Consider the following 11,672-nt stretch of genomic DNA (forward strand, 5'->3'; position numbering starts at 1 on the left):
TTACATGCTGGATACTGTCAGGATTAAGAGAACAAGAGTAATCTCAGGAGAAAAAAACAATCATAATGTGCTCATAAAGGTGGTAAAGATGTAAAATGGCACTAAAACCAAGAGGTGTGGCAGACAACTCAGCTCTTGGAATTAAGCCATCTAGTCAAGTGAAAAGCTGGTGTTATGTGGGTGTGGACAGAAAATAGTTTGCAATTTCCAATGTCTATTCATTTAAGAGGCACCTTTACTTAACAGGCTTTCAGTTAAGTTGGATCTATTGTGCCCCTTTTTGTTCAGTTGTTTCAGCTTTTACTAATGCAAGTTCATCTCTCATAAAATCGCTTCTTTCTTACTGATTCTTTGGCAAAACAAAATTGATCTTTGAGTGTTTGACATTATTGAGAGTGTAGTTTCTTGTACTGACAAGTCTGATATCTGACATTTATAGAAACACATACATAACTGCACTTGAAACATTTTTTTGGAGATTGGGCCACCCGTGATTCCGCTGTAAGCGAGGCTTTGACAAAGTTAGGTTTCCCCGTTGGTGGCACAGTGAGAGTTGCCAAATCCAGGTCAAGCTCATTTCTGGACATTGTAACACAAGATCTCTTACCCCTGTCTGTTCTGCCCAATGCAATAGCCATTTTCTGAATCTCCTCACGTCACAATTATACACATAATTCAGAAGCAGAAGATTTGACCCTTCAACCCTGCTCCACATCACAATGAGATGATGGCTGAATGGATTGAGCATTCAAATGGACTTTTCTGCCTGCCTCCTAATCCCAGGTTCCCACATAACACTTGACTCCCTTGTTGATGAAAGACTAACTCAGCCTTGAATGTACTCAATGATGTATTCTTCATTGCTCTCTGAGAATTCCACCAACTAACGATCCAATGAGAGGAAAAAATTCTCCTTAAAACATCCCAGCCTTAAATGGGAGACCCATTTTTAAATTGTGTCTCCTTGTTTTCATGTTCTCTACAAGTGAAACATCTTCCTAGTCACCTGCCTTGCAAAGTCCTGTTAGGGTTTTAGAGGTTTCAATGAGATCACTTTTCATTTTTCTGAACTGCAATCAGTATGTTCTTCCTTCAGAAAATAAGTTCTTCATCGCAGAAATCAGTAAATAACTTCCAGACATCTTTCTGACTAAGTATTCAATGAATTTGAAATTTTAAAATATTCAATTGTATACTTGTCTCTGAGGATTACTTAAGTAGCATCCAAAAGGTTAATCTTTTAGTGATTGGAGACGCCAAGACAATTCTAGAAAGTTGGAAACTTTAATGGTCTTTATTTGTCTTTAAAGATACCCTGCCAAAATCCATCAGCGAGAAACAGAGTGAATAATCTTGCTGTCTGACTGTTTGAACATTGCGGATTCCCTGAACTGTGTATGCAAAGTGGAATCTTCTCATCCAACCATATTGACATGCTATTAATGTAAATAGCATGGCTAATTTGGAAGACATAGATAAGAGAAGCTTTTGCTGCATTGGATAAAATGTGATTCATTTTGGACAATTGTCAAAGAAAATTTATTTCAATTTTGGGTTGATCCAGAAAACAAATACATATTCGAATCCAGATGAAACCTGATACAGAGAATTCAGGTCTTTATGGGGAAAAAATTGAACAGTGTTCATCAATTCACAACTGACCGTAGCTACCTTCTGAACAGATTATGCAAATACAAACCTTTTAATGGTAAACCAATGAATGTGCCTAATGCTTAATTGAACTCTTTCAAATTCTGAATTCTTGTTTGGATTGGGACTTGTCCTCCCCTGGGAGGCATCAGGTTCTGTAGAAGGTGAGGGAGAATTAAGAAGACTTTCCGTGTTTATTGAGCAATTATTAGACCATAGATCAAATATATAAAATATGAATGCTTGTTCAATTTGGAATACAGTGCTTTCACCATAGAGTCCTATGTGCAGGGACTATTTCATTCGGTTAATCGAATGCCAGATAACATAGTTTAGCCAAGCATCGGGACCTTGCAATCTTGCCGGTTATTCTGATATTTGGATAAATATCTGATATTTGCCAGATAATTGAGGTTCCATTGTAAGCTTTGGTTGAGGAATATGATAAAGATTTGTATTATTATTGAAAAATATCTTCTGTGATTTTCTGACTTTTTGCAAAAATCAGATGGATAGAAGGAATCACCTTCTCCTCCATCTGAAAACATTTTGCATATATTTGCTTGTTCAGTGAACCAAAATCTTGCTCAGATATTTTTCATAAGGGCACTGGTTGCTTCGTTGCTGCTGAAACCTGCAGTAAAAAGCAAGCATCCTCATTTCTGACCTTATAATGGATAGAAGGACATTGAAGAAGCAATTGAAGATTGTTAGGTCTAAGACACTACCCTGAAGGACTGCTGCAGATATATCCTGGGGTTGAGATAATTGGTCTTCAACCATCTTTCTTTGTGTTTGCTATGACTCTAGCCAAAAGAGTTATCTCTTGATTACAATGGGTTTCCATTATACTCGGACTCCTTGATGCTATACACTGTCAAATGTTGCCTTGACATCAATGGCAACCATTTGCACCTTAGCTCTGGGTTTCAGTTCTTTTCAACTAAGACTATGCAAGCACTCTACTTGTTGTCATTTACATAAATGATTTGAATGCAGGCATTAGAGGTACAGTTAGTAAGTTTACAGATGACACCAAAATTGGACAGCGAAGAAAAATACCTCAGATTACAACAGGATCTTGATCAGATTGGTTAATGGGATGTGAAGTGGCAGATGGAGTTTAATTCAGATAAATGCGAGGTGCTGCATTTTGGGAAAACAAATCTTAGCAGGACTTGTACACTTAATGGTAAGGTCCTAGGGAGTGTTGCTGAAAAAAGAGATCTTGAAGTGCAGGGTCATAGCTTCTTGAAAGTGGAGTCACAGGTAGATAGGTTAGTGAAGAAGGCATTTAGTATGCTTTCCTTTATTGGCCAGAGTATTGAGTACAGGAGTTGGGAGGTCATGTTGTACAGAACATTGGAGTACAGGAGTTGGGAGGTCATGTTGTACAGAACATTGGTTAGGCCATTGTTGGAATATTGCATGTTGTGAAACTTGAAAGGGTTCAGAAAAGATTCACAAGGATGTTGCCAAGGTTGGATAATTTGAGCTATAGGGAGAGGCTGAACAGGCTAGGGCTATTTTCCCTGGAGCGGCGGAGGCTGAGGGGTGACCTTATAGAGGTTTACAAAATTATGAGGGGCTTGGGTTGGGGGAGTCCAGGACTAGAGGGCATAAGTTTAGAGTGAGAGAGGAAAGATATAAAAGAGACCTAAAGGGCAATGTTTTCACACAAAGGGTGATACGTGTATGGAATAAGCTGCCAGAGAAAGTGGTGGAGGCTGGTACAATTGCAACATTTAAGAGGCATTTGGATGGGTATATGAATAGGAAGGGTTTGGAGGGATATGGGCCAGGTGTTGGCAGGTGGGACTAAATTGGGTTGGGATATCTGGTCGGCATGGACGGGTTGGACCGAAAGGTCTGTTTCCATGCTGTACATCTCTTTGACTCTATGACTCTATGGCTGAAGCCAAATGGTCCTGACAGAAATCGCATTCAAAGTACATGCCAGTGTGTGCCTTGGAAGCTATGCTTTGAAAATCTGTTGATAGCACAAAGATAGACAGGAAAGTAATGTGTGAGGAAAGTATGAGGTGGCAAAAATCTTTTGAGAGATAGGCTAAGTGTGTGAAAACAGATCTGCCAAATGGAATACAATGTGGGAAGATGAAATATTATCTATTTTGGCAGGAAGACTGAAAAAGAAACATATTAGCTAAATGGTGAGAGGTTGAGAGTTCTGAGATGAAGAGGGATTTGGGTGTTCCAGTACATGAATCACAAAAGGATAGTCTGCAGGTATGGCAAGTGATTCAGAAAGCTAATAGGATGCTATTATTAACTGTAAGAGGAATAAAAGACAACAAGAGGGAGGTCCTGTTCAGTTATAGAGAGCACTGGTGGGCACCACATCTCGGTACCATGCGCAATATTGGTCACCTTACTTATCAAAGGATGTAAATGCAATTCAGAGCAAGTTTTCCAGACTAATACCAGGTATGGGTGACTTGCATAACAAGGAGAGATTCTACAGACTCGGCTTGTATTTGCTGGCAGAAGAACGCCTCACCTTCCACCTTGGGACCCTTGAACCACCCAGCAACAACGTTGATTTCACCAGTTTCCTCATCTCCCCTCCCCCTATCTCATCCCAGATTCAAACCTCTAACTCGGCACCACCCTGTTGAACTGCCATCTTCCTTCCCATCTATCTGCTCCACCCTCTATTCCGACCTATCACCATCACCCCCACCTGCATCCACCTATCGCCTTCCAAGCTACCTTTTATCCTAGCTCCACCCTTCTATTTATCTCACAGCCCACTTGGGCCATCCCCACATTTCTGATGAAGGGCTTATGCCTGAAACATCAATTCTCCTACTCCCCTAATGCTGCCCAATGTGCTGTGCTTTTCCAGCACCGCACTTTTTTTGACTCTAATCTCCAGCATCTGCAGTCCTCACTTTCTCCTTGTATTTGCTCCTGTTTAAAAAGCAACAGGTTGCTTGACTGAAACATAATAAATGGGTCTTGACAGGATAGATGTAAAAATGCTGTTTTCTCACAGGAGAATCATGAAGTAGGGATTACTGTTAGAAAATAAAAGATCTCCCATTTAAAACAGAGTAAGGTGAATGTTTTTCTCAAAGAGGGCCATGAAACATTCATTCTCTCCACCTGAAAAAGCAGTGGAAGTGGACTCTTTAAATATATTTCTTGTTTAGCAAGGAAATGAATGGTTATCAGAAATAGACAGGAATGGGGATTTGTGGTTGCAATCAGATAGCCATGACCTTATAAAATAATGGAGACAGGTGCAACACAAGATCTTTTCTTTGGGTAGGGAATGGAGGCAGTCCCAAATCCATTCCAGATTGAAACCCATGCTGTTCAAATCAATCAGTTAGCTGAACCAATTCCTAAATATTTAAATTGCTGTGGCCACATTTACAGGACATTAGTTAGGCCACCTTTGGAATATTGCATGAATTCTGGTCTCCCTCCTATAGGAAGAGGGTGTTGTGAAATTTGAAATAATTCAGAGAAGATTTAGGAGAATTATGCCAGGGTTGGAGGAGTTGAGCTAGAGGGAGAGGCTGAATAAGCTGGGGCTATTTTCCCTGGAGCATTGGGGGCAGAGGGGTGACATTATAAAATCATGAAGGGCATGAATAGGATAAATTGACAAAGTCTTTACCCTGGATTCTAGAGGAGATAGGTTTAAGATGAGAGGGGAAAGAACTAAAAGGGACCTCAGGGGCAACATTTTCATGCAAAATGTGGTGCATGTATGGCAGGAGCTGCTAAAGGAAGTGGTGGAGGCTGGTACAATGAAACATTTAAAAGGCGTCTGGATATGCATATGAATAGGAAGGGTTTAGACAGATATTGGCCAAATTCTGTCAAATGGAACTAGATTGTGTTAGGATATCTAATCGGCATAGTTGAACTGAAGGGTCCATTTCTGTGCTGAACATCTCTATGATTCTATGAGGACCTCATTCCCGATGAAGGGCTTATGCCCGAAAGGTCGAATCTCCTGCTCCTTGGATGCTGGCTGACCTGCTGTGCTTTTCCAGCACTGCACTCTTGACTTTGATCTCCAGCATCTGCAGTCCTCACTTTCTTCCGTACTAGAAATGTCCAGATTGCTTGAAGTGAGCACATTGAGGAAAATAGAATGGGTAGGATTCCATGCTCATAAGAAAGTTTTGGGTAATTTGGTGGTTCATTTATATGGATGAGGGATCAGGCAATATCACTTATAGCCATGTCATCCTCACGACATCTGACTGAGATGTTCCATTTCATGAGGGGAGTATAGATCAAACAGGGAGAAAATAAAAATCTAATGCTAAAAGGATCAAGAAATCGGACGTACAGATGCACAGTAATTGGCAAAAGAAACAGTGGAAACATGAGGGAAAGCATGTTCACATGGTGAGGAGTCAAATCTGGAGGGCACTGCCTGAAAGTGTGGAGGCAGCAGACTCAATTGAGGCTTTCAAAAGGGATGTGGATGATTATCTAATAAAAAACTAATTTGCAGGGCTACAGGGAAAAGGCTGGGAGTGGCATGGGCTGAATTACCCCTCCAGAGGACTAGCACCGACAGTCTGCCAAATGACCTCCTTATCTGCTGTAACTATTCTGTGACTCATCATATATCAACCAACTTTTCTATAAGTAATCCTCTGCAGTTCTTCCATTTCATCAGCTCTATTACTAGTCACCTTATGGTATTGAACAGTAGCTTTAACATCAATCCAGAAGACCATTAAACCAAGTCAGCAGTTGAAAACATGGAACTCACTGCCACTTCTCTCACATTAGTGTCAAGTACCATCCAATATGTAGGTCTCCTCTAATTTGGGTTGACAATGTCTATGAAAATAATACTGCCATAATGAACACAATCTCATGTGTCCTGCTAAAAATGGCAAGTGCCTGGTAAGCTGCCAATCAAATGAACCATTCTCTTTCCAGTGAATATGATTCTATGGTACAAACAATCTTGAATAACTGGTGAGCAAGGGGTTATATTCCAATAACAGGAGGATTTGGGACGTTGGCTCAGTTCCCAGATTAGCAAGGCCAGGTCCTCTGGTAAATTGTCAAGTTTTATTTTGTCTGGACTACAGTTCAAAGTATGCTAATTTCTGAATGTTACTATCTGCTTTGCGCTTCTTGAGTTAAAAATTTTCTTTCTGTGTGAATGTCCGCTTGGTTGTCTGCCTGTCTGATTGTCTACCTAATATGTTTTCAGGCATTTTACATTGCTCCATTTGTTAAAAACAGACAGATGAATAATTGCCAACATTCTGCCAGTAGCGTTCTTGACCTGATTGATGGCTGTCCTAGGTTGGCCAAGGGTGATTTGCTTGCTGATTTCCACTACCCCTTGAGTGGGGACCTGCCTGATCCCATTCACCATTTCCCCTTGATAGAACATTTGAGGTCAGGAATTCATGGTGAGGGATATAACATTGTCATTCTGGTGCAGCTCCATAAAAGGGTCTTGAAGAGCTGCCAACTTTCAGAGCTGACGATTGTCAGGTCTTCGGGGAATTCTCATTCATTTACAATGGTACACATATTCAAATAGGTGAGACCACGATATCAGCCTCATGAATTAGCTTTCAATGTGCACAGTTATTGTGGGTAATAGCAAAATTAAACTCAGATACTTAATCAGATTCTGTATGCATATGAAGTAACACAGAAATCAACAGCAGGTTAATCAGCATGTGAAATGGAATGAAATTGGTCCCTTCAGATCTATCATTTCCTCAATACTATGTCAGACATGGACCATGCAAAGTAGCAGAACAGGAGAAACATAACAATTATGCTTCTTCAGAGTGTTGAAAGGAAAAAAAATCATTAATGCATGAACAAGAATTCATGGAGGAACTCTTAATGAGATTGAACAAAGCGCATGCCACTCATCCAGAGAAGAGGCAAGCTTTGTTGTAACCTACAGGACAAACATAAACTCAAGAGGCGTGAATGGCCTCCTCTGTGTTATGCATGACCTTATTTACCTTAAACTTACATGGGATGCTGTTGCCACTGGCAAGCCGGTGTTGCCTAACTGAGTGAATTGCTGGGCCATTTCAGAGGGCACTTAAGAGTGAAACACATTGCTATGGTTCTGAAGTCACCTGTAGGCCTGACCAAGGATATCAGATGTCCTTCCCTGAGGGAATTAGTGAATTAAATGGGTTTTGTACAACAGTCAATGACAGGTTCATGCTCACAATCAGTGAGTCTAACTTTACATTCCGGCATTATTAATTGAATTTAAATTCCACAGGCTGTTGTGGGAGGATTTGCATCAGAACTATGAACATTAGCTTCAATGGGCTTCTGGATTTCTAATTCAGTTACATTGCACTGTGCCTCAGTGGTTAGTACTGCTGCCTCACAGCACCAGGGATCCTGGGTTCGATTCCAGCCTTGGGTAACTGTCTGTGTGAAGTTTGCACATTCTCCCTGTGTCTGTGTGGGTTTCCTCTGGGTGGTTGGATTTCCTCCCACAGGGTAGGTGGATTGGCCATGCTAAATTGCCCATAGTGTCCAGGGATGTGCAGGCTAGGTGGAGTAGCCATGGGAAATGCAGGGATATAGGGATAGGGGTAGGGGTGTGGGTCTGGGTGGGATGGTCTTCAGAGGGCTGGTATGGGCTGAATGGCCTACTTCCACACTGTAAGGATTCTATTGCATGACTATATTCCTTACAGTAACTCAGTGACTAGCTCCCATTGTCAGCGATAGACAATATGATAGGTGGAAATAGGAAGAATACTCAAAACATGTTACCAGCTCAGAGTGAGAACTAAACTGTCAGCAACGTCTCTCTAGTCTTTTCTTTCGACTCAACAAAAACAACAAGGAGCCATTTCCACTGCCATGACAATTGACGGACAAAGATTACAGATTGAAGGTGAGCAGCAAAAAAAATCAAAAGAAAGATGAGGATTTTTTTACAAAAGGATTTGTTTTCATCTGGAATGCACAGCCTTAAAGATTGGTGGATACAAATTCAAAAGTGGTATTTAAAGAGGAATTGGCAAATTAATTAATTAAGAATATGTTCCGGGGAAGGGTGGGGTCTGGGACTAATTGAATAGTTCGACCAAAAGGCCAACAAAGACACCGTGGACAGTATGGTGTTGCTTTACCATCGTTTGATTTTTGTTGTTGAATGACCTGTTGTAAATTGCTGGCATTTTTCTTCCATCAGAACTTCAGCTGTCACAGACTTCTTTTTAATACCTGAACATGTGAGCTGGAAGGTGAAATGTTCATGTTGAATGCCTTCTCTAGGGAAGTGAGAATAGGTCTCACATTACAGTAAGCATGTGCTAAACCTGTCCTAAGATTTATTGTATCTATCTTTCACAAAGAAGGAAAACCCTCTAATTTCCCACACTGCGATGGCTCACCTTAATGATGCTGAATGCCTGAATTCAAACCTTTACCTGATTCCCACGTAAGGGTTGGTTATCTGTAACAGTTGGCTCACTTATGGGGAGTGAATCATAACTCCTGGAAGATGAGTAAGCACAAACAATCTCCAAGTTTTTGGCACAAGACCATTAAGAAACGAAGTGTGTAAGAATGAGTCAGAGCCTGATTATGACAGGATGACGGCTGCACTATTGTATTGAAATACCATTGAAGCAAACAGGTGGCTAAATGCGAATTAGTGTCCCTCCTTTCAAATGTCTCAGTTGACCACAATAAAGATTTATGCTTGAGTCATGGAGTTATACAACACAGAAACAGACCCTTTGGTCCAACTCATCCGCGCCGATTAGCTATCTTAATCTGATCTAGTCCCATTGGCCCATATTCCTCCAAATTCTTCCTACTCAAGCAGCTATCAAGATGCCTTTTAAAAGTTGTAATTGTACCTACCTCCACCACCTCCTCTGACAGCTTGTTTCATACACTCATCACCCTCTGTATGAAAATGTTGCTTCTCAGGTCCATTTAAATCATTCCCCTCTCACCTTAAACCTATGCTCTCTAGTTTTGGACGCCTCCCTCTCTGGGTAAAGGACCTTGGATACTCACCCTATCCATGGCCTTCATGATTTTATAAATCTTTATAAGGTTAACCCTTAGTCTCCGATGCTCTAGAGAAAAAGCCCTAACCTATTCAGTCTGACCCTGTAGTTCAAACCGTCCAATCCCAGCTTTGTTTTCAGCACAAACAGAAGCTAAAATGACATCCAATTTAAAGTAATTAAGTATCATTCGAGATAGAACAAAGAACAATACACCTTTCAGCCCTCCAAGCCTGCACTGACACATTTTGACTTACCATACTAAAATTCCACTTATGGGATCCATATCACCCTATTCCTTTCCTATTCATGTATTCTTCCAGGTGCTTCTTGAATGCTGCTATTGTGTCTCCTTCCCACCATCTCCTCTTGCAGCGCGTTCCAGGCATTCACCACCCTTGGCGTGAAAAACATGCCTCGCACATCTCTTTTAAATGTGCCCCCCCGAACCTTGAACCTGTGTCTCCTAGTTTCCCTGGGAAAAAGCCTCATACTTCCCACTCTATCCATGCCATTCACAATCTTATAAACTTCTACCAGGTCGCCCCTCAATGCCCTGCATTCCAGTGAAAAGAAGTCCAGTCTATCCAACCCTTCTTCATAGTAAAAATCCCCTATACTCGGCAACATCCTGGTGAATCTTTTCTGTGAATCCTCTCCAAAGCATCCATATCTTTCTAGTAGTGTGGTGACCAGAACTGTACACAATATTCCAAGTGTGGCCTAATTAAAGTTCTATAAAGCTGCAGCATAACTCAATGCCCCTTCAAATGAAGGCAAGAATGCCATAGGCCTTTGTTACAACCTTATCTGTCTACACTACTAAGGGATCCTTGGACCAGCACACTCAGATCCCGCTGCATATCAAGGCTCCTAAGGGTTCTGCTATTCACTGTATAATTTCCATCTGTATTTGACCTTTCAAAATGCATCACCTCACATTTGTTTAGATTAAACTCCGTCTGCCATTTTTCTGCCCATGCCTCCAACTGATCTATACCCTGCTGTATCCTCTGACAATCCTCCTCATCAATCTTTGCATCATTTGCAAACTTACTAATTAGATCAACTACATTTTCCTCCAAATCACTTATGTAGACCATGAACAGCAGAGGTCCCAGCACTGATCCCTGTGGAACACCACTAGTCATAGCCCTCCATTCCAAAAAGCATCCTTCCACTACTACCCATGACTAAGCCAGTTCTGTATCCATCTTGCCAGCTCACCCTTGATACCATGTGACTTCACCTTTTGTACCAGTCTGCCATGAGGGAACTTGTCAAAGATTTTGTTGAAGTCCAAGTAGACAACGTCAACCGTTTTTCCCTTATCAATCCTTTACATCACCTCAAACAAGTTAGTGAGGCATGACCTCCCTCCCACAATTAAATTCTGCCTATCACTAGTCAGTCTACTTACTTCTAAATGTGTATAGATCTTATCCCTGAGAATCTTTTCCAATAATTTCCCTACCACTGATGTAACGCTCTCAGGCATGTCACTTCCTGGATTATCACTGTTACCCTTTTAAACAATGGGACAATATTATATATTCTCCAGTTCTCTCTGACCTCACTTACATAGAACATAGAACATAGAAGAATACAGCGCAGTACAGGCCCTTCGGCCCTCGATGTTGCGCCGATCCAAGCCCACCTAACCTACACTAGCCCACTATCCTCCATATGCCTATCCAATGCCCGCTTAAATGCCCATAATGAGGGAGAGTCCACCACTGCTACTGGCAGGGCATTCCATGAACTCACGACTCGCTGAGTAAAGAACCTACCCCTAACATCTGTCCTATACCTACCCCCCCTTAATTTATAAAGCTATGCCCCCTTGTAATAGCTGACTCCATACGTAGCAAAAGATTCTCACTGTCGACCCTATCTAAACCCCTAATCATCTTGTACACCTCTATCAAGTAACCCCTACACCTTCTTTTCTCCAATGAAAACAACCCCAAGTGCCTCAGCCTCTCCTCATACGATCTT

The sequence above is a fragment of the Chiloscyllium plagiosum genome, chromosome 10, assembly GCF_004010195.1.
Source record: "Chiloscyllium plagiosum isolate BGI_BamShark_2017 chromosome 10, ASM401019v2, whole genome shotgun sequence".
NCBI lineage: Eukaryota > Metazoa > Chordata > Chondrichthyes > Orectolobiformes > Hemiscylliidae > Chiloscyllium > Chiloscyllium plagiosum.